Below are 25,236 nucleotides of genomic sequence, written 5' to 3' on the forward strand. Positions count from 1 at the left end.
GACATTGAGGTAAATTTTTTCCTAGAAAAGTATTTCTTAAAAATTATTTTCCCCTATTATAGATTACAAGTTAATACCAAAAAATGATAAATACCACCAGGCTGAATTCTAATAACAATCTGGTGTTATTGCAAAAAGATTTTCCAGCAAAGCTGTTAGAGCATAAAATAAATGAATTGAGATCAAAATTGCGTTGGCAAACAATCGAATGAAATCACTTCTTGAAAGGCGAAATTCACCATTGAGCGGACAACTTCCACTTAAAGAAATATTCAAAATAATCGATTTCATCGAAACTGACAAAATTTTTAAAAACAATATCCTGGAAAACATTTGTTTCATATACTATTGTAAATTTTTCCCATTTTTAATACTGTTGCAACATCGTGTTAGAAAACTTAGAGTATGACGTACGGTCTTATCTATAATGTTACTGCAATATTTAAAGTTTGTTTCACCGCTAGAGATATGAAAACTTTTTGTCAATCTAAAATAAAAATATGTTTTCTCTTTTCAGACCATCTGGTTGTATTTAGCAGAGAGTTTCCGGAATAGAAATAACTCCTTTTAAAATAAATTTATATATTATTGAAATGAATACAAGTTCAAAATATTTTTTAGTACACTTACAAAAAATCTTTCTAAAAATTTTTTTTTACTGATTTGCTTCATTTAGAGCCAATGTTTCAATTGGTCCCCAGTCCCCAGTTAAGGCTTTTTCCTACGAATTAAATTTTTTTTTTGTATATTGACGACTGACGATTGAAAAATCAGGGCTTATTTTTTTTTATGGAGCAAAACCAAGTTCAGTATAATTAAAAAAAAAATGACAAAAGCTTATTTTTTTTTTTGATAAATTTGCACCGAATGACGTAAAATTTTACAGCAAATCAGACTTAGTTGGTCAGTTTTTTTTTTACACAACGTTGTAGTTTTCAACGTTTGAGCCTTAAACATTGTTTATTTATGATCATCTATTGGACTTTTTTTTTTTAATTTAATGGTAAATCTGATTTTTCTGGTTCGGATTTTGAAATATAAATTTTTTAGAAGAGCACATTGCTTTTTCATACGCGCAGGTTTTTATTAAACAACAACAACTTGCGTGTGTTACCACCAAGTTCATAGGCTGGTGTTATAGCTTTTTCACAGGGACTATTAAAAAAAAAAAAAAAATGTTTAGACAAATACCAAAAATCCTTACAATTTTCAAAATATTATTTTAAAACAAGTAGAAAAACAAGATAGTTTGTAAAACCATTCACTATTGTATTTGTAATTATACAAATATTCTTTATTTGAATATGAGCTCAACAATTATAATTATTGAACAAAAATTAAGAAAACTAATTTGTATTAAAAGATGCCAAGAAATGATTTATTTTAAGTTTAAAGTTTTCCAGGAAATGGTATATTAATCTATCTCAAGGTTTATATAATACATTTTTAAAATCATTGCAATTTTAAAAACATAATTGTCTTATTTGGACATGAAACTAGGTTTCAAATTTGTCATACTGATTGTTGAAATTTCTCCGCTTCTTTTATATATTCTAAATAAATCTTAACCTAAAAATGTTAGGTCAATTCTATTTTTTAAAATCATTATGAAAAAAAGTTATAAGAAAATATATTTTCAATTAGGTATTTAAAAAGTTTTATGTTTCTCTAGGTAAATAATATTACATCCTAGTTTTTAATCATTAAGTTGAAAACTAATTTCACGCTTATATTGCCCAGGTATTATGAAAACTCTAAAATTCCAAAATACGCCACAAAAATTCATTATTTATGTTCTTTCTAGTTGATTTGACCTTCTTTTCGTCGTTTATATTGTCATTAGCCATAAAAAATCATAAAATAACACATCATCCGCAAGAGTAGATAGGTATCTACATATACCAGAAGGTAACAAGAACATAAAACTGAATTATTTTTCAATTTAATACAAAATTGTTAGAGCAGCTATAAAAAAAAAAAAAAAACAAATATAAAAAAAATATCAAAAACAATAACAAAAAACCATACACACTTTGAAAAAACATTATTGCTATCATTTTGGTGAAAGGAATTTTGCAATTTTGACTTTATCGATCGCAATAAAATAGGTAAAAAAAAACCTACCTCCATTTTATATTCAAATAACTGTGTACATAAAATGGCGAAACAAAAACATTAAACCCTCAAATATTTACCACCCCTCTCTTCCCTTCACCCCTTCATTGTATCTATCCTTGCTGTATAGAGAACAAAATAAAAAAAATTCAATAACGCAGTATTTCATTTTCGGCATTCATATAGCCGCGTTCCTCCCACCACATCCCTCCCTCATCCTTACCTGTTGCCAATCAGGAATTTCAAGGATGACGATGTTTGCCTTTCGAACTCGGAACTTTCTGCTTCACTTGTTTATGTATTTTTTTTTTTTTTGTTTGGTTCTAAAATAACAAAAACCACCAAGTTGATATTTATATTTTTATTTGGTACACTATGGCGTTAACGTAATATTTTTTTTATTATTTTCTTTTTTCTATTTTCACTTAAAATCAACACCAACTTCACTCTATTATTCACACACTATTGTATCTATTCTTTATTTTTGTATTTACAATTTGAAATATACCAGAGTGAAGACCATGTTTTACAATGATTTTTTTTTTTTTATTTTGCAAAAAGGATAATAGGTTTCGTTGCTAATGACACTGAAACCTCCTTTCACCGTGTTGTAAAGGATTAACTCACTCACTGTTGGGTATACTATATGAATGTATATTTTAAGAACAAACAGTACTATTTGCTGCCTTAGCTCATTTTTCAGTTATTTTTTTGTCTTGTCGTTGTTGTCGTCCTGTTGCTTTGTGTCCTCTTTTGGCAAAGTAATCTTTAATTACTGTGTAGTCTTTCTGCAGGTGCGGCATCAGTGAAATGAATTTTCCATGTCCTTTGTTTTAAAAAAAAAATTTTTGATGGAAACCTTTTGAGAGCTTGATTGTATGTGTCAGATGTTAAATTAACATGCATCCCCAGACACCTCCATCATCACATCAAGGCTAATGATATCCAGCGAGAAAAATGATTTCACTTTTTTCTCATTTTTTGAACTTCACTGGTTGCTGGATGATGATGGTTGGTTTGGTAATATGGCTGATGAAAATAATGGTGTGAGGAATATTTATATACACAAAGTATCCTTTTGGGTTGTTAAAAAATGTTTAGCACATTGATAATAAAAAATTTTTAAGGATCCAAAAGAAGGATTTTAAGGATTAAATTAAAGAAAAAAAAGAAAAAGTTTTCTTTTGATTTTTATTTATGGGATCGATCCTTTTTTTCTAAGTCATTAAATCTTCTCGTTTTTCTTAATATGCGACTATTTGTATCCTTTTTTGCACGTTTAAAAAATTTCTCAATGTCCTGATGTATATAGTATGTATATCTTGTTTTTTTTTTACATGCAGAAATAGTATAGAAAAGAAAAAAACGGTTGAACGTTTAACACAGGCACCGGAAAAGGATATGCGATCCTTTGAATTGCTCGACTCGAACTGGGGCTTTCTATAGTCGATAGGAGCACTTTACCATCCAACCCTGGGCAATGTAGTCCTTATAGCAGCTCTCTGGAATTTTTTCACATAGGCCCCCGCTCTTTGATGTCGCACACCGCGCTGCTCCTACTGCTATTGCCTGTGTGCCTGTGCCTGAAACTCAGTAATGTATATCTATGTATGTGTGTGTGTATGGTAATGTTGGAGAAGGATATCCTTGTAATCGGAATTTTCCCTGGCATTGATAATGAGCGCAACAATCACTTACACGTGTGAATGAGACAGAATGATATGAAAGTGCTATTGAAATGACCAAAGTATAGAATAAAGGTAAAACATCGCATTTGGAAGGCTTCCAATGAACGCAAGGACACATGCGCTCATCTCTCGCTGGAATAAATCTCTCATTCTCTCTCTGGTATCTAACACTTTCAAATGATTTTGCCCCCCTTTTGTAGCTCGAAATTGAGTAAAGCGCAACAGGGATATAAATTCTATGAAAACATGTGTTTCGCGCCCCACTTGAGCGTTACTGACGTCGACAACATCGGAAAAAAGGATAATAATTGGATATTCAACTGGTTGGCAATGGTTGTTCTTGTTGTTGTAGTATAGTGATGGTTCTGCGGGTGCTGGGGCCATACAAACATGTTGCACATGAGGAAATATCCTTGGGATTCTACTGTCTGCTGCTGCTCCCCTTGTATGTCTGAGTGGAAATCATCGTCGTCGTTGTCGTCGTCTCAGAGTATGTAAAGTGGATATCAACAGGAGAAAAAACATCGCATTTCGATTAAGTGTTATTCTAAGCGGGTTATCCTTATAAACATTGATTTGGATCAAGAAAAAAAAATTGGACTTAGAAATAATTTATCGCAAAGAAAAGGTGGAAAAACGATTTTTGTTTTTATTTCTCTATGTCACACGTCAAAGCTGAGAGAGAGATACAAAAAGAAAGAGAGAGATAGAATAAAAGCGAGAGAAGAAAAAAAAGGAGCAGTTTATGATACTCTTACAGGTGATTACGTTGTTGGTTGGTTGAAAATTTAAGGGTTTGGGTAGAGACTTGTGTATTGTACAAGAAAGCTCAGAAGCAATTATATTGGAAAACTCAAATTTAGACGAAGTGAGAAGAGAGAATTGAAACTCATGTGAGTTTTGCTTTGTGTGTTTCACCTTTGGTTGGGTTTGTTGCGATGTAGTTTTTTTTTTTTTTTGTTTTTTATATAGAATAAGGATATAGGGGTTTTGGCTGGTAAGATATATAGTGTAAGTGTGAGTCAATAATGATTTTACAAAACAACACACAAAAAGATATACATATCCCCGTGAAATCGATTGATTGCGGTGTGGATATTCCTTCGTATCTCAATCTTTTATATTTTTTTTTTCTGGTCGATTTGTGAAGAAAATAAAAACAACACGGCAATTTTGTAAGTTAATAAATTGAACCATTGGTTGAGGTTAACGGATCACGAACTAAGGTGTTCCTCTAAGTGATATTAAATGCGAAGGAAGAAGAAGAAGAATGAAGGAGGAAAATAAAAAAACATGGAAGATATTCCAAAACAAGGGTTGTTCAACTTTTGGTCAGTTAAGCGGGTCATTTTTTTTTTCTTTCCCATTTCATTTAAAATCTGAAAGCCCTTAAGCTCTGGACAGGTCATTTATCAAAGTTTTACTTTTTTTGTTTTCGTTTTTAGCGATATTACATACTTTAAATTTATTATCTTACATTTTTCAAAAAAAAAATGGTAAACATTGTTTTGCTTTTTGGCATTCAATTATTCTTTGCAGAAAAGGCATCTAAAAATATGAAAAATGCGGAACTAAAAGAATTACTCAACCTTATTGATGAAAGAGAGTGCAGTACCTTTAAGATATTACTAGCATAAGTTCATGACCTAAGCGAAAAATGGTTAAGTAGGTAATGGCAGGCACACATTTGGGTTCATAACCAAAGAATGTAGATACAAATATATTTAATTAACAATGTTTGATATTTATTCAATGAGATACAGCCTATTGAAAATCACAAAAAAAATCACGATTTTTTTTAATTATGTATAATTTAATTGTTTGGGCTTGTGTATAAAAACAAAATTTAAAAAAAAAAAACAAAATCATCAACCCGTTCAAAAAATAAAACAATTTTTTCAAAATAAGGTTAAAAAGTTTAATTATTTTTAATCTGAATCGATTGAGTCATTTACGAACTGGATAATATTGACAAAACGGTTGTATGACAGTTCAAAAATTATTTTCTTTATTTTAAAAGGACGATGCTAGTTGTCAAAGTACACTCACAAATTTTAAATACAAAAATTAACCTTTTTTAATTTTTGTTGTTTTTACTTAAAAAAATTTCTGTTTCACCCAATTTCCTAAACTTTATCCCTATAAAGTACCTCTACCTTTATTGCTTTTAGAGATCATCACTTAAATTGGAGCCTTAATTTTTATTTCTACCATTGCCTTAGTTATTTTGACAGTTTCCAGTAGTACCTACATATTATTTGCTGTGGGATTTTGTATGAATTATTGATAACCCCGGAATAGAATTTCAGTCATTTTAAGTAGTTACTCAATATTTATATTTAAATCATCATAAATAAAATACCATCACACAAACGCACTGTGTGCCGAATAGTGGACAAAAATATAAACAAATTAAAATTCACTATTTTACTTCGCAACTTTTTGCTAACCTTCAAAATTTTCATTTTTTTCAGGAAAAATTTATATTTTTAAAAATCTACATACAAATGGATTTTATTTGATGAAAAATCAAGAATTAAAGATGTTTACATTTTTTTGTATGAATTGTAGATAAATAAATGTTCTATAAAAATTGTTGTTCTTATTTTTGTTGTTTTGTAGTGACGTGGGGCATCTGTCCCTCACAAAAGGGAGAGATACCGCATTTTGATTTTAATTTTTTTTTTTTTGGTTAAAAAAAAAATCTGTGAGAGTAACAGATCAAGTTAGACCAAAGAAGCTCCTTGAAGTTAAACTTAAAAAACAGTTTTGCACTTTCTGGCTTAGTATTCTGACCTATCTTTAAAATGTTTTGCTTCTTGATGAACTAGATAATAGTCGGGGAAGACCCAGAACAATTTTTCTAGAATCGTCAAAGTCTCTTAGCCTTTAGCTGCTAATGTGGGTGTGGCATGGGACGAACAGGTAAACACTATTGGGTTATTAGGTTTTATTGAAATGGTGGAAATATCGCTAAATTTTTTAGAAACTGTTCTTATCAGATTAACAACAACTATTTTCACAAAGTCTACTGAATGGACGCTTTGTGAAACGGTCTCTGACACAATAATGCATTTAAATGAAGTTTAGAGATTCGTCTGATGACTTGTTCAGAAAACTGATTTTTGCAAAACTCTAATAAAACAAAGCTATTCTGTGTCTTATTATGTTCCACTTAATATATTTTAAATTAGACGATTTATAGGTTTTATTTAATAAAATTCTCTGAAATTAAATTAAAAAAAAAATTATATTTTCAAATGCTAAAAAAATAAAGTTCTCATAGTATTGCGCATACTACGAGCACATACCTACTTATACTAAACTATCGGCCGCTAGAAAGTCCGTAGTGTGTATGTATCATTTTCCATAGTCGATAAAGAAAACTATCTATGTCTATAGAAATTTGTGAACAAATTAATTTGAAGCATAGAGCGTTTTTAATATATTCCCGATTTGAAATCAGAGCTTTCTTAGTGAAGCAAACAAGTATCTTTAATCGTTTATTAAGAAACTATTTAAAGGAAGGGATCCCATTACTATTTTTTTTCCAATAAAATATTTAGTTTAAAAAACTAAAAATGCGCTTTTATCATGCACAAAAAACTATAAAATAATCTAATTGACTTATAGATCAAAAATCGTGGAGCGCTTTGTTCAAAACTTTACGAAAGTGCAAGCAACAAAAATGCGCTCTACGCTTTTTGATCTTACCATTTCCTATGAGTCAATTAGATTATTTTTTAGTTTTTAGTGTGTGATAAAAGCGTATTTTTAGTTTTTTGAATTATATATTTAATTTTTTACTTTTTAGTCTCATCATGATTGAAATTATGTAGGTTCAATCCGACTTGAGTTCTATTAGCCTCCAAAGCATCTCTCTTTCGCTCATACCTGCAAGACTAAAACTGATTTCGGGTGTTTTGACCCCCAATGCCCCTCCCTAGGCTCTGGACCACTAAAATATTGTTAATTCATCCAAAATACATATATGTACGAAATTTCAGTTCGATACGATAATTGGAAGTAGGCTAAAATAGATTTGGTGTATTTCGACCCCCCAATGCCCCTTCCCAAGGTCTAGACTACCAAAATATTGTGTTGTCACCCGAACTACATATATTTACAAAGTTTCAGTTCGATAGAATAATTGGAAGTGGGTCAAAACTAAGTTCCAAGATTTTATTACATTATTCTTAGTTAGTTAGCTACAAGTGAAGCTAATAAAAGCGTATTAAAAAAATAAAATCAGTAATAAGCAGTTTCTACCTTAAAAGTGCGTCTCAAAAAAATTTTGATTTATATCCCATGGTATACCCATGTTATGGAATTAGGAGTAGAGTTTAAGAGTTCCAAATAGAAAATTAATATAATTTCAATTTTCAACAAAACTAGTATTTTCTTTTATTTTCTCCGTGATCCAGATGGAATCACTGTATTTATTTGCACTGTAGTTACAATAAAAGCATGATTTCACTTCTTTGTAACAATTTCTGGGATCAACCCAGCGAAGTGAAGTGTAAAGTAGATGCGTTGTAGATGCGTAAAAGAGTTATGATTCCCTCGATATCAAGATCTAGATCGAATAAAGAAAAAGCAAAAAGTTTGCTATTAGGACCTAATTCATGTAATAGACCTTTTTCAAAGTTAAGTCTAAGAAACAGTTTTTGTGAACCTCCAATGCACTACCGCTGGACCACCATCACAATAATGTCCATTTGCCATCTTTTCTTAAAAAAAAGATAAAATATTACTCATACACCACAGTGACCAACATTATTACCAAAGTTAATGAAAAATATTAGTTAATTAAAATTTCTACATAGAAATATGTATCTAAAAATAAATCAAAATCATCGTCAATCAATTTTAATGATGAATTTCCTGACAAAAATTTGCCTAATAAAAGGTTTCGTCGACAATTTATTTCAACCGAAAATATCGACTAAAAACCATATAACCACGAACTTTTAATACAAACATATACAAATCGTTATAAACAACACGCACTATCGCATTATACCAATATCATCAATCAACGAATAAAAAAATAAACAACCTCCATAATAGGACATAAAAATAGTTTCCTTTTGCAAAGGTATACCTCCTACCTTATAGTGAGTGGTTTGTTGATTTATTTCACTTAGTCTTTTGTCATACAAAATACATATATTTATGTTTTCTTCTACTACCACCCACACAAGAGGACGACGACAACACATATGCCATGACACATGCACTATTTATTTTCTACCTGTATATTAGTATTTTATTCATACGTGATGTCCCGTTCAATTTGATTTAATTACACACAAAAGCAGACCCAACACAAAGCCTTAAATTGTGTCCTTTTTACTTTATTATATAGAAAGTTATATGAGAAGATTTACAATTAGAAGAGTTTTTGGTCCTGTATACAAAATAAAATATATCCTCATTCTCATTTGAATTCAAAACCAACAACATCCATAAAGATTTTCTAAAGATGATGAAAGCTATATAAGAGAGATGTTCTTGGGCAAGAAATGAAGCATTTGTCTGTGTGGAACTATGGACTGGACTGGGGTTTATTCAATTGATGTTTTGTGATCCCATTAAAATTGAGTCATGTCCCTTTTTCATGGGTAGTATATCCTTTTTTCCAGCTTGATACCCATCTAAACTCACTTCCTCTATATAACTATAACATCCAACAGGGGACATACAATTTCCAATGTTCAAATGAAAATGCATCTTGGGTATAAGGACATCAAAAGTAAACATGTACACAATCTGTACACAGTATAGAGTGCACCACCACGAAGGATATGAATGGAAAAAAAGATAAACACTCTGTTGTCACCGGAGATACATGTACCATCATCATATCTTGTATGTTGTCTATTGTGTGTTATTTTCTTTTCTTCTTCCTTTATAATCCTGATGAAGTCACTCCCTTTTTTGCACAAGAATTTGAGATAGTTTCTGACTGGCATCGCACAGCAGGACGAGGACGAAAGAATTGATGAAGATTTACAATGGAATGGGCCAAGATAGAGCAGTAGCTACTACATCCTTTTTGGTATACGATCCAATGCACAATTGGAAGTACTAATTTAAGTTCTGGTTCTTGTGTTGAAGAGAGTGAATTTGGTTAGACCAAAAAGGAGGAGGCAAGTGGTTTACTATGGAAAATCTTAGATCCAATTGTGCCACAAGGGGCAGAAAGAGGACAGAGACGTGTGGCTAAAAAAGTGTGGTTGTGGATGCCTCGGAGAGTATTCTTTGGGGGAATTTCTTAGCAAAATGAAGGTAAAACATAAATGAGAAAGGAAACAAAATAATCTCTGCTCAGCAAATTATTAAATTTGTTGTGGTAAAAATATCTTAAGAAAAGCTAAAGGATTAAAATGTGAGAATTAAGATTTAAGGATTTATTTTGAAATATTTTTGACTTTATAGAATAATGAACTTTTGCTGAATTAGAAACATTAATTTCAGTATTTTTATGGGTTTTAAAAAATGTTTCGTTTAAAAAATTAATTTCTTTTGTCCTAAGTTGATAGAAATCTTTTTTAATTTTCAAAGCTTAGTGCAAAAATTGAACATGGCACTACTAGATAAAAAAAAAGCAAAACTTGTTTTGAGACTTTGGTCAAAAGATATCAGCTTCGGAGTGTAAGAAAAAGAAAAAAATATGTTTTGTTGCAAATATCTCAGGAAGTAGGCCTCTTAGAAACTTCTAATTTTCAGCTATGAATAGAGCTTAAATAGACCTATATTTTGATGTCTCATTCGATGGATTTGGAGAAAATTTTTAAAAAAGGATTTTTTTTTGGCAAGGGGTTAATTTTTTCTCAAAAATCTAAAAAAATTAGGTTTGTAATTTTTTCACCGAAATGCATAGGCCTGTTCACTGTGAACTCTTATCTGTAAACCAAAACTTGTTTTGAGACTTTGGTCAAAAGATATCAGCTTCGGAGTGTAAGAAAAAGAAAAAAATATGTTTTGTTGCAAATATCTCAGGAAGTAGGCCTCTTAGAAACTTCTAATTTTCAGCTATGAATAGAGCTTAAATAGACCTATATTTTGATGTCTCATTCGATGGATTTGGAGAAAATTTTTAAAAATGAAATTTTTTTTGGCAAGGGGTTAATTTTTTCTCAAAAATCTTTAAAAATTAAGTTTGTAATTTTTTCACCGAAATGCATAGGCCTGTTCACTGTGAACTCTTATCTGTAAACCAAAACTTGTTTTGGAACTTTTGTCAAAAGATATCGACTTCGAAGTGTAAGAAAAAGAAAGAAAAAAGGAACTAGGTCTCTTAGAATTTTTCAGTTTTCAGCTATGAATAGAGCTATATTTCATTCGATGGATGTGGAGGAAATATTTAAAAATGGAATTTTTTTGGCAAGGGGTTAATCTTGATTTTTTCTCAAAAATCTAAAAAAATTAAGTTTGTAATTTTTTCACTGAAATGAATAGGCCTGTTCAATGTGAATCTGTAAACCAAAAAAGGAATTTTAGGAAATTTTTAAAAATAGTCTATTTTGACAAATTTTCCATTAAAATAAAATAAAGTTTCCTCTATCACACTTTCCTTTTGACATTTTTTTATTACGAACTTATGTCAAAATAGTTTTTCTCTTATAACAAAACTGTCATTTTTATCAAAAACAAAAAAACAAAATACTATAAAGTTCGGACTTAAGGTTAAAAACAAGAGTGAAATAAATAATTGATAAATTCTTCCAAATCATTCCCCAGAGATATTTTGCTTGTTCTTGTCTATTTATTAATTCCAAGAAGGTTTCCTACACTCCATCATTTTGACGAGGGTAATATTACACGTCAGAAAAAAAATTGAAAGTTGAAAATAATTTTATTTTCAAATTGAGTGTGGGTAGGTATGGTGTGGAAAAAGTTTAAGGTAAAAATCCTTCATGCCATATTAACGATTCCAATATACTCCATGTGGCTTGAAAAAAAATCGATTAACTTCCCTAATTGACACTCGATATAATCAAAATGTCGTTTCCTAGCTTTGATAGGTACATTTTTTTCTCCATCATCATTTATAATAATAATTATTATCTTATTCATCGTTTAGCACAGCTGTAAAATATTCAAAGAAAATACATGAAGAGTCTTCAAATTTAAGCTGTTTTTATCCTTTAATTCATAATTTTATTCAAATTGAATTTCTTGTCGTGGGAAGTTTTTTGTAAATAATGGCTTTGTTTGTAGATTTTAATTGGCTCTTGAATTTTTAGAATTATAGATTTTTTTGAGTTTTTTTGTTCCAACTTTTTCTCAAATCTTTCCAATCAAAAACTAAATTGTTTTTTTCTTCCAGTATTTATCCTCGTTGTGATTATCATTTCAATCGACATGCTTATCCAATGAACTTAAACATCATTGATGTCATTCTGCTTGCGGCAACATGTGGTTATCTCGTCTTTTTCTTTTTAATATTTCTGTAGAAAACCTCCTTGAACTGATATTAAAACATTCTTGTTCCAGCTCTTTATGGTCTTGTTTGTCATTTAAAAAATAAAAATCTAAGCGCTCTGGTTCCAAATGGCATTCATAAATGTCCAAGAGCTAGAGCACACTCACCCACATCAGGAGCGCAGAAAAGTGTGATACAAAAAATTTAATGAAGAAAAAACTCCTATTATTCCAAGTGGGTGATACCGTTGGGTCCTTTTGGTCCTTTTATATATATATGTATTTTGAATTCTCTTGGGGTAGGAGTAGATATATAGATTACAACAGCAAAGACTATATAAGCGAAGAAACCATCTGTTGGAGTGGATTCTTTTCGCTGCCGTTTGACTCCCATCGTTTTTTTTTTTTTTTTTACTTGGAATTTCATTTCCGAGAACGATACCTAAAAAAAAAGAAACAAAAAAAGCTCACCATCTCTATAACATCAGTGCCATCAGCACCAACAATGAATTCATGATTGGACACAGCGATGGAAAGGTAAATTAGGGCAACCTCCTTGGATTAGATGAATTTTACCGGTTACGTTTTGTTGAGAGTTTTTGTTTCCTTCAGAGTATGTTCAGAGCATGTTCGATATATTCGCTCTCAATAAAATTAGAAAATAGAGCTATTTTGTTTACAGAGGAAAATTTGAAATTTTCGGAGCTTAGTTTTTTTGGCTTAATTAGTTTCGCTTTCTTAATTTTCAAAGAACACATTTTTGGAGTGGAAAAAAAATTATTTGTTTTTGAAAAATCAATTTTTTGAAAACGAGTAGATGAATGCTTTTGAAAATTTGTTTTATTTGAAATAGAAACAAGAACAGAAAAAATTTACTTTTTCAATAACATTTTTGTGTGTAATTTTGCAAATAATCACTTGGTAATTTGGAGATAGAACAAGATATTCTTTGAACTTCTATAAACGGTAGGTACCAGCCATTGAAACGATTTTTTTGGGTTGGGGTCGAAATTCTGTATGTTGCAAAATTCCATATTCAAAATACTGTATGCCAAAATACTGTATGTCAAAATTCTGTATGTGCAAAATGCTGTAGGAACAAAATTCTGAAAGTCAAAATTCTGTATAGCAAAATTCTGGTTGGTCAAAATACTGTATTTCAAAATTCTGTACATCAAAATTCTGTAAATCAAAATTCTGTAAAAATGTGCGCGCGCACTTTTTTACATTATCAAAACGATATTTTTTTACAGCATTTTTACAGAATTTTGATATACAGTATTTTGCCGTACAAAATTTTACAAAACAGAATTTAGCATGTCAGTATTTTGTTCATACAGTATTTTGACGTACAGAATTTTGTATTTACAGTATAATGACGTACAGAATTATGGTATTACAGTATTTTGACCCCACAGAATTTTGTCGTACAGAATTTTGACAAGCAGAATTATGACCCGCTCCCGATTTTTTTCTTTAAAATTCTAAATTTCAGCTAACGATTAAATTGATTGGAACGAAATATTTAGAAACGCTTAAGTTACTATTATATTGAAATTGTAAAAAAAAACACAATTTTGGGAAAAAAAAATGAAAATATTTTGAAAAATCATATTTTTGTAAACGGGTTGATATATTTTTTCAAATTTTCGTTTTTATGTGTTGATTAATATTTTTCTTAAATCGGCATATAGGTACTAGGGTGCGCCTTATTTTAAAACTTTTGAAATTACATTCTCCCAACCCGTCAAATGGTTCCCTCTCATGAAAAAAAAATTGTCAAAAAAAATTTTCCAAATCCGATAAAATTTATGGGTCGCTACCGGGCTTTTAAAATTGGCCTGGTCGGCCCAAATAACAAAAACTATGCATGTTTCAATCTTCACCTGAAAAATCAGTTTCTATTTAAAATTTCAAGTTCCCTGCAATTTTCTCCCAAAAAAAATTTCCCCTTCCCCTACCAAAAAATAATGCCATCGTTATAAATTTATTCCCATCCGAAATATACTCATTTGGGAATTTGGTGCCCTTTATTCAAAATTATTCAATATTCTTTCCAAATTTTTTAGAGAGCTTTAATTGCACTTTGTTTTAGGCGAGTACACATATTTTGGTAAGTTTTCTTTATGATTACCTGCTCTAGTACAGTATTAAACATAATTGTACAGCTTTCTGTTTTTAAGGGTTTTGATAACGTTTTTCCAGCTTATTTTTTTTTATAATTTTCGTTAAATAAAAGTGTGTATTTATCGTTTTTCGGTTTGAATGGTCATATAAAACTGTGAACGGGCTCGTTCTACTTTAAGTTCTGATTTAAAAAAAGATTTTAAATCAGCAAACGTAACAAGGAGAAAAGCGGAAATTTGGTTGATTGGTCAAATATCATTTTTACCATTATCCTAAGCGAAAGAATGTTACCTTCTGAGAAACTTGTGCATTGTTCTTTTATTACAAACAAAAAATATTAAAGAAGCTTGTTTTTTAATCTCAAAAATGTTATATTTGGGCAAATGGTTAGAAAAGACAAAAAATTAGTTTGTAATTTTTGTTTGAAAGATTTTTTTTCAAAATTTTGAGTTTGAAAATGTTTTTTTTTTTCAAAAATTATTCTTTGAAAGAGCTTTATTTAAAAAACAAAATAAAAGAAAAAATTATTAGCTTTAAAAAAAAGTATAGGAAGTTATTGTAGATATAACCGTCAATTTTTAATAATTTTTTTTTCAATCTAAGTCAAATTCCTAGAAAATTTGTCCTCTAGGCTAAAAAGAGGGGAATAAACCACCCCCCCCCCCTTCAATACGATGGTCTTATCTCAACCAAATCAAAGCGCTATGGTTTTTTGGCAAATTGCTGGTATATTACCTTGTATAAAAAATAAAAAATGTTTAAACAAAACATAATTCATGTTTTTGAAATTAATTCCACAAATTCACTATACCATGAAGCTTTAAATGGCGCTAGCGACCTCTAAATATATTAATCAATTTTTATAACTTTTAAAGACAATTTTTTTTTTTTATGACGGGTTGATACCGTTGATACCTAATAGGTACATACCTATTACCTTTTTTTCAGAAATGTTAGAACATTTTTGAACAAAAGACATGATTTTGAAAAAACGAAAAACCAAATTTGTATTTTTTTACCTTAATGCATATACTCCAGTCAAAGCGTCGGAAAAAAAGGCCTCACCTTGCGCAGAGAGGCACTGTCAGTTTTTATTTCATGGATCGATAGGGGTATATTTAAAAGGCTTAAACCCAATTTCTCACCACCTGATCATTCTTTTTAGCGGAGTTATTCACAAAAATGCATTTTTTGGGATATTTTACTTCTAAGCTAATATCTTTGCTCCAGATTGTCGTAGACCAAAAAATAAGCATACATTCTCTTCCTTATAATATTTCTATCGTTATATGTAATTTCATTTTGAGTGAGTAAATATAAAATGGCAGCCATTTAAAGTCAAATTCTTGTTGTTAAAAAACACATTTTTGTCATTATTTCGAAAAAAGTTTATATCATGATTGACATTTTTCTAACCAATTTTGTAGCCCTGTTCATGTCCTGCATTTTAAAGAAAAAATGAGCTCTTTATTACCAAAGATGGCCGAGCAATCGATAAATGAACGCATGCAAAACCGGTGCGAAAACACCCAAAAATATCGTTTTTTGGGAATAACTCGACTTCAGAATGTCCTACGGCAAAAAATAAAGCAATGAATTGTTCGTTACAACATTTTCTACCAATTAAGTGCACATTCTTTTTGTTGAAACAAATATAAAATAAGTAATATTAAGTCAAAATCGTTTTTTTGTTTAGCAAACTCTTGCCTTATTATTTTGCAAACGGTTTAAGTATTGGCTAAGAAAATAAAATATTATTGCAGTCCTTTAAATTATCTACAATTCAAAAAAAAATTTAGCTTTCTACGAACCACGGGAGCCGAGTTATTATAATTTTAAGAAAGCATTAATCCGTAAGAAAATTCAAAAAAATTTCCCTTGTTTATGATTCGAATACTAGTTCTCAGTGAGAGGGGTTGTTTTCATTGTTTCTTGTTATAAGAGAATTTGTCTTATGTTTTTTCGTTGGTCATTTGGACCTTTTTTAAAAAATTAATTTCTCGGCTCGTGTGGGTCGTAGAGTGCTAATTTTTTTTTTTAAATTGTAGATAATTTAAAGGACTACAATAATATTTTATTTTAATAGCCAACGCACAGACGCACGGACGGAATAGGGAGACCCAAAAAAATGTGTCACAGGCTCTTCTTTAAATAGATAATTAAGTGAAAAGTGCATTTTAAACCTAGAAAAAAATCATAACGAAGAGCAGTTACACAGTTAAGCAGTTTTCTATTTGATTTGATTCACTCGGGCGTATACTTACTTTTTATTCATTTTTCTGCGATGATTATTTTACCCTAAGAAACATGTTTTAAGATATAATAATGATTTGAAATCATGCAATGATATGTTTGTTTATTAAAATCATAACGGTTGAAGTGTTTAGACTTTTTTCGCAGCAACTTTAGGAAACAGGACCATACTTGACAAACATTTCCATTGTTATCAATTTTATTGACTAACTCATTCACTATCACAAAAATTATTTTCTTATTATTTTTGAGCCAAATGGAACTACAGTTGAATCTTACTTGTGTCTGTAAAACCTACTCTTATCTCACTTGTCCAACTCTTCTTTCCAAAAATCACAAACAATAACAAAATAATTTCATTTAATTTTTTATTTGAAATGAAAAATGAAATGAAATTGTCAAAAAATAAATTCTTGAAAAAAAATATACATACAAATCATTGCTATGTTTTTTTTTTTTGAAAATTATGTGAAGTTCAAATGACATTTAAGCAAAATAAATTATTCTTATTCAAGCTCTAAACAACCAAAAAACGCGTTTAGCTTATACAATCTTTATTAAACGTTGCCTAAATATTATAAATCACAATTTTTTGTTTAAATACATTATAAGCAGTACATAATGCTATGTACTTTCTATGATGATTTTATAAATAGGGCTGAAAAAATACAAATTAATAAATCTCATTCAAACCTATTCAAGAAAACTCATAAAAATGCATAGTTATAAAACGCTAAACAAAGTCCATTCGATTTATTATTTGTGTCAATGGTCTACAATTTCAAAGTTTAAACTTACGCGGTCACTGTGGCGTATGTGAAACATTTTCTTTAAAGAATTTTTTCGATTATTAAAATATTTTCTTATGCACAATATACATGGTGTCCCAAAAGTTAATGTCGAAACGAAAACGGTAGATAGGATAGGTGGTGACAGTTATCAGAAAAATAATAAAAAAATCGCAGCCATATATTTTGGGAGTTATGGGCATTTGAAAAAAAGTCAAAAAAATGGCCACCCTGTGACGGTTTTTCGTGTGCCGTGACTACAAATCTTAATTTTTCTCATTTTTTTCTTTTGTTACGGAACCTTGAATAACCCTGCTATCAAATGCTTTCAAAAATTTTAACTCAGCTGTATCAGTTTTAAAGAAAATATTACGATTTTACCCAACTTAGTACTAAAAAATTTTACATGACTCTAATTCAATGAGCCGTAGTGTAAAAAAAATGCACTACGATATTTCGGCAAGTTGCCTTAAAAGTTGGTGTGTTCAATTCTCTTTTCAAAATGGTACAACATTGTTGGGAATATTCCATAAATAACCGAGATAAAATTTTTTTTTCTTAAGAAATCCGACTTTTTTATGAGGTAATTTTTCCATATTATTTAAGTTTTTGTATTCTGAAAGGTTCTGAAAGGCTACAAAACTTGTTATACCATTTTGAAAAGAGAATTGAACACACCAACTTTTAAGGCAACTTGCTGAAACATTTTAGTGCATTTTTTTTACACTACGGCTCCTTGAATTAGAATCATGTAAAATTTTTTAGTACTAAGTTGGGTAAAAAAGTAATATTTTCTTTAAAACTGATACAGCTGAGTTAAAATTTTTGAATGCATTTGATAGCAGGGTTATTCAAGGTTCCGTAACAAAAGAAAGAAATGAGAAAAATTAAGATTTGTAGTCACGGCACATGAAAAAAAGTCACAGGGTGACCATTTTTTCGACTTTTTTTCAAATGCCCATAACTCCCAAAATATATGGCTGCGATTTTTTTTTATTATTTTTCTGATAACTGTCACCACCTATCCTATCTACCGTTTTTGTTTCGACGTTAACTTTTGGGACACCCTGTATTATACATTATTATAAAGCGTCTATTATTTTGCCTAAAACTGTTCCTTGAATTAGCTGAAAACGGCGCTTAGCTTATGCACAACAATCAATGATGAATCGTTTAAAATTAGCCACTATTCACCACGCTAGTGTCAACATTTGTTTCATGGAATCAAATTTGACTTCATTTTAGATCTTTTGTTAATCCCTACGAATTAAGAATAAGTACAAAAATGAATAACTTTAAACTCAGCAAGTAAAATCCACCTTTTCTTTTCTATAGATTGCTTTGTGGCAGCCAAGTCAACTTGTTGCCATAGCCGGGCGGCGGCGCGGCGGCGGCGGCGATGCTTTTCTTATGTCGTATGATTATCCAATTTATTTTCTCTTCTCTATTTTGTTTGCTCTATATCGTGCTTTTGTGTGTATATTTGTATGTGTTTTTTGTGATTCTCTACAGTAGATTGAGGTTATAATATAAACGCTGTACGCCTACACACTGCTCAAGGGAATTTCCTTCTTTGATTTTTTACTTTTGTCCTCTTTCATCACTGTTAAGGGTGAGCGCGTACATGCGTCGGTTGCCCCAAACTCCCGCTGTCCCAACGAGACTTGACACAAATATTGTGGTCGCCTCTCCTTAGAATGAGAGCATCATTGTCATCATCATCATAATCATCATCATTGTTGACGACGACAAAAACGATGGCACAACAACGCACGACGCGACATCGTCGTCTTCGTTGTCCTTGTGAATGCGTGTTTCATGAAAACGAGCAAGGCAAGTGTGAGTTTAAGAAGTGGTAGATAATTTGGCATAAACAGCACCCTCACGTTGTTTTGATGAGTCTGCTTGTATAACCATGATTATGACATTGAATATCCTCCTGTTCCATCAAGTACAATCTTCAACAACTGGACAGAAAGGACAGGGTAGTGATTATCTTTCAACCAAAAAAATAACAAAAACAACACAAAAAAAAAAAATAAACCATAAGAACACGCCTACACGCCTACTGTTTCACTTGAATAATTCATTAACGTTTACAATAACAGGATAACGAAAACTAAGTTCATTTCCCATTAACTTACAAGGACGACTTGTAATTTCATTATTATTTGAGGGAAATGACAATATTGAGCAAAAGCAAACACCCACACTATTCCAACTCCATACAACAAACCAATAAAAATCCAAACAAGGTTCGGAATGTCACTAAATTTATCTGCACCATAATCTGCAAACAAAAGCCGCTTTCCTGGTCAAAAATTAATGAAATTCTACATTCATTCTCAATGGTGTTGTGTTTCTAATATTACTACAGCCATTTTTGAGCTGAGGCCGAGCAGCAGCAGGTGTAGTGTAGCTGTATTAGTGAAAGAGGATTATTTTCCAGCAGCAATTGAGATAAATGCTTAGCTTTTCTTATTTCATTTTAATTTGTGGCAACAGCTTTAATTAATTTCTCAAGTGGAAGCAATTAATATACAAGCGGAATATAAAAATATTATTAATTTTGTTTAAAGATGTGTAAGGGTCTATTTTAATGTTTTGGGTAAAAAAAAGGGTACTTGTTTTAATGGAAGCTGGTTATAGCGATGAGCATATCCTTATGCTTTAATAAAAGTTTAAAATAATGATTAAAGCCTCCAAAAGAATAGCCATAGAACTTGAATGTTACCCGCTTGTAAAATTGTGAATGTATTACATTCCCACGTAACATATTTTACATAAACTTTAGTCCTGTTAGCACACAATTCTTTTGGAGGCCATATTGCTTGTTTGGTTGGTTCTTTACTCACATATAAAAATTATATTTTCCGATAGGGTTAACACTTTACTTGTTGGAATATTTGTGGTTTGGCTCATGACTAAACACAGGAACAAAAAAGTAGGTAGGTATGATATTTAGGAGTGATTGCTCGCTAGAGTGTTGGAATTCTCTAAAGGCAAAGAAGAGGAATTCTATCAGTTTAGTCAAAATTCATCACTGATTAACAAATATTTAAAAATTTATAATTCTAAAAAGATAAAACAAAGTTGTGCCACACGGAGAAAAATAATCCCATCCTCTTTAAAGAGGAGCAGTTGCATTTAAAAACAGTTTCAAATATTTCACTTTAAATTTCGTACAAATCTTATATGTTTATAAATATGTACATAAATAGTGTAAGGGTAGAAATTCTGTATGTTGCAAAATTCTGAATTAAAAATACTGTATGCCAAAATACTGTATGTCAAAATTCTGTATGTGCAAAATGCTGTACAAGCAAAATTCTGTATAGCAAAATTCTGGTTGGTCAAAATACTGTATTTCAAAATTCTGTAAAAATTCTGTAAAAAAATATCGTTTTGATAATGTAAAAAAGTGCGCGCACAAAACGATTTTTTTTACAGCATTTTTATAGAGCTTTGAAATACAGATTTATTTAAAAGAAGTTTTATTATGACTTTTTAAAAGATCAACTTAATAAAGAGGCAAGCTTTTTATTGATGTCTCTCGTCTTTTTTGGGAATTTTAAATTTTTATAAATGTTTTATATTGATGTTTTGTTTATTCTTTCTTACTTTCTCTTTTCAATTTTTCTCTTTTATAAAAACACAATTTTATGTCATTTATTAATTATACTTACACCCACCGCCAAAAGTTTGGAACCACATTTTAAAAAAATTGATGAAACTCGTTTTATCTAATTTATTTCTTAATTAAGTTATTCTATTTCTATTAGGATATATAATAAAATAATATGAACAACTTTAATAAGATAGTTAATTCGATCAGAAAATAAAGAAAAATTTCCATTTTGTAGCTTGGTTCCAAATTTTTTACGCCTTTAATGTCAATAAAAACATCACAATTATAACTAGTATTATGTGTTTTTTTATCAAAGGAAATTTCTTGAAAAATACTGTATATATAAAACACAGAATTTTTACGTACAGAATTTTACAAAACAGAATTTTGCAAGTCAGTATTTTGTTTATACAGTATTTTGGCATACAGAATTTTGTATTTACAGTATAATGACATACAGAATTATGGTCTTACAGTATTTAGACCACACAGAATTTTGTCATACAGAATTTCGACAAGCAGAATTATGACCCGCTCCCGACTTGATTTTATAAGTGAAGCTGTTATTTATTAGATTTTTTTTTTTCAAAATAATGGATATTGTTTTTTTTTTCATTAAAAGAACTCTATATTGAAATTATCGACACCACTTTTCATTTCGCAAATCCAACAAATTTGGGTACACTGTGGTGTATGTGTAACTTTTTTTTGCGAAAAATTAAAATTCTGTTGGTGCGTTTATCTCGCTGACCAAATTACCTGATTAATGCACTTGGATGAACGTTTTTCAATCTTTTAAATGTAAATTACTTACTCACTCTCTTGTATTTAGCTATGTTGCCCAACAGCAGTGTTGTGCGTCGAATGTGTCTGTAAAAAAATCACTTGGACCACATATTTAACCCAGCGGTAGCCTTTGAATTGACTATTAATTTGGTTTTTGGACTCATGCAAATTATTGTTCCATATACTTGCAATCGTTATTATATTTTTCTTCCTTTTAAACACAAAAACTGAACCAAGGAAGATGAAAGAACTAAAAGCTAAGAAAATAACAGTTTGATCTTTAGAACAGCCAAAAGTAGCTGATTTTTGAATATCAATTCATTTTTATTTTTTTAATTTATCAGCCTGTTAAATATTTTGTCCCGACCAAAACGTTGTTGCAATTAACTCGTACAGGATGAAACCATAAAATTGAGAAAAAAAACTTATATTTTTTTTTGTTGGAAAAATGATTTTTATTTAATATTTTTTTATAGTATATTTTTTGTTGATATCACTTTGTTATAATAATAATAATAATAGTAGTAGTAGTAATTGTTATATGTATGTAATGTAATTATAATAATATAATTATTTTAGTTAAAACTTATGTTTTAATTTTATTTTTTTATTTTGTTTCATAGCAATAATTATTTTTTTCATTTTGTCAAGCTAAATTAATATTTTTCAAATTTCTCTTGATTATTAAAAAAATAATTTTATTATTTAAAATTAAATAATTTGAGTGGTTTTGTTTAATATTTTTTTTATTTATGTTTTTTTTTTTATATTGATATTAATTTTGTATGCCAAGCACATGGTAAGTTTAATTAATTTATTAATAATATCATTATTCTAAGCACTAATTTAAACTTATTTACAGGAAAAAGTTAATTTAACAAAAAAAAAATTAGTAGATTAGACTAAAATTTAAAAAAAAAAAACAAAAATTAAAAAAAAACTGTTAGAACAAAATATTATTTTTAAAAAGTATAACTGTTGTTTTTTTTACTCTTGTAATTAAATTTTAATTCATTAAATTTTTAAATTAAATATATGTATTTACATTTTTTTGTTTTTTCTAAGCTATGATATTTTAAAATTATTTAATAACAATTTTCTTTTAATATAGAGAACAAAGCAATTAAGTACATTTTGTGTATAATATATTTCATTATTTGTTTTTTTCTTTTGTTCTTGTATATTTATTAATTACTTTTTGCGCAAGAAACATTTTTTTCTAAATAAAAAACAAAATTGGAAATATTTTCTTTTTTTTAACTAAATTTTTATAATAAAATCAGACAAAAAACACAACTCACAAATTCTAATAAAATTTTAATTTTGTTTGACTTTTTTTTTCAATAAATATTAAACATTAATTTCTCAGGATACAATTTTTGTTTTTTTTTTTATGTAATTTCTTCTTACATATTTTTATTCAAATATCGGAATAGCGAGAATAATATCTTCGCTTATAATGTAATGTTGTTTTTTTAAATTAAATTAAAAAACGAAACAAAATATTTATAATAATTAAACAAATTTTGTTTACTCTTAATTAAAGGCGTTTTCTTTCCTTTGAGGAAATACTTGTAATTTTTTTTTTGTTTTTTTTTTTTTTTTTTGATAAAAGTTTTATTCTAATATATTTATGTAGGTATATATTTTTTTAGATATTTTTTTTTTGCTTTGCTATATTTGTTTTTTATTTGTGATTTTCTTCTTTTCTTTTCATTTAACATTTTTTTAAGGATGGTTTTAAATGTAATGTAATCGTTTCATTGTTGAAAATAGTTTTATGATAAAAGTTTGTTCTAAAATAATAAAAAAAAAAAAACAAGATTTACGATTTTGAAACCATTTCAAATACAAATCCAAATTCAAGGTATCTGAACTAGTTTATGAAAAAAAGAAACAAACAAGATACTTGCTACGAGTAAGAAAATAATAACCAGGTTCATATCCTTAAGAAATGACTTGGGACATACCAACAAGCTGGCGAAGTGTTTCGGTACTTTTTAACTTTAGTTAGTGTGAAGATCGGAGACTTGGTTAATTGGCCTATTTTCTTTTATTGATGACCCAATAAGGGATACCCAACTCAATTTTTCTCAACAAAACCAATTCGATCCTGACCTTAATACCAACTCCAATAATTCATAATTTTGACTTTGCTTTGCATTTTGGAAAAGTATCTGGAGATGAGTTGAGCTATTTGGTTGACGTTTTTGGTATGGCAAGACTGACAAGTTTGAGGCAAATGCAGCAGTTTGAATAATGGCTAGTGATTGTGTTTTTTTAAAGATATTTTAAATGATTGAAATGCAAGCTAAACTTTAACATCTGACATAGAAGTCTCGCCATTTTAATTGAATTGCATCGAAGATAATTTCTTAAGTATAAAAATCCAGATCACACGACACAGGACAACTCTGTTCGGATATCTTAAAATTTTGAATAGAATCTGTACGAGCCGAAATGGGATTATAATCTAATTACTAAGCTTATATGAGTGGTATTGAGTTTTTTTTAATTCTAAGACTCTATTAGGACGACAAATCTTAGACATGCGAGTAAGTCTCGACTGAAATTTAGAAAAAGGGTCGTATTTTTAGAATTTAATAAAAAATATTTGAACTGTGCAAACATTCACTCGATATAAACCAATACGGGTTGGGCCTCAAGGCAGCTCTTATAAATCGATTTAATTGGTTGTTCGAGGCGAATTAATCTCCACTCAAACATAGCAATTTCAACAAATGCTGTAGAACAATTTTTTTTAGTGAATTTCACTCGAATTAGGGAATTAGTCACTACTTTAATTCAAAAATTGACTGATTATATTTTGAAATTGAATCAAAAATACAGTTTTAAAGCAACAAATCACTCAAATATTGATCGAACAATGAAAATGAATCGGAAAAACATCAAAACAAGAACCAATGTACTCTCACATTTCACTCAGAAGCTCTATCGATATTAATTTTGTTTCTTCTAAAAAAATTACGGACATTTATGTTTCGTCATGCGACATTTTAAATAAGAAAAACTTAATTAATATGCCTATTTTGAAAATGAATCCGAGAAAAAGTGTTAAAACTTAAAGAAATTACAAAGATTTCATATAAAGTCGGCAATCGTAACTTATAACATAATGATTTCTAGGTTTTTAATGGTAAGAATATATTTAAAGTAGAGATAGTTTAAATTCCAAAATAAAAAATATATAAAATAAATATAAAACAATCAAAAAGTTTAATTAAATTTACAATTTTTTTTTAATAAAAGATGATTTTCTTACAAAATAAAACGATTACAAAACAATTTTTTTTTTTTCAAACACATCCTTAAAAAATACATTTATTCTCTTAAGCTTCTATAAGCTATATGCAACTAAAAACAAAAGACGTAAGCAACTTAATCATTTTTTTTTTTTGTA

General features: G+C 29.3%; 1 protein-coding gene across 2 annotated transcripts in view; it reads right to left on the reverse strand.

Moving 5' to 3' along the window:
- Positions 1–3,619, reverse strand: part of LOC129911692 (regulating synaptic membrane exocytosis protein 1) — a 247,748-nt gene extending 244,129 nt beyond the window's left edge. For both annotated transcript variants that reach the window (XM_055989559.1, XM_055989558.1), the window contains exon 1: positions 2,339–3,619. The gene's annotated coding sequence lies outside the window, so the exon portion shown is untranslated. The remainder of the gene's footprint in view (positions 1–2,338) is intronic.
- Positions 3,620–25,236: the final 21,617 nt, after the last annotated feature.

This window comes from Episyrphus balteatus, chromosome 2 (assembly GCF_945859705.1).
Source record: "Episyrphus balteatus chromosome 2, idEpiBalt1.1, whole genome shotgun sequence".
In the NCBI taxonomy this organism is placed as follows: Eukaryota; Metazoa; Arthropoda; class Insecta; order Diptera; family Syrphidae; genus Episyrphus; species Episyrphus balteatus.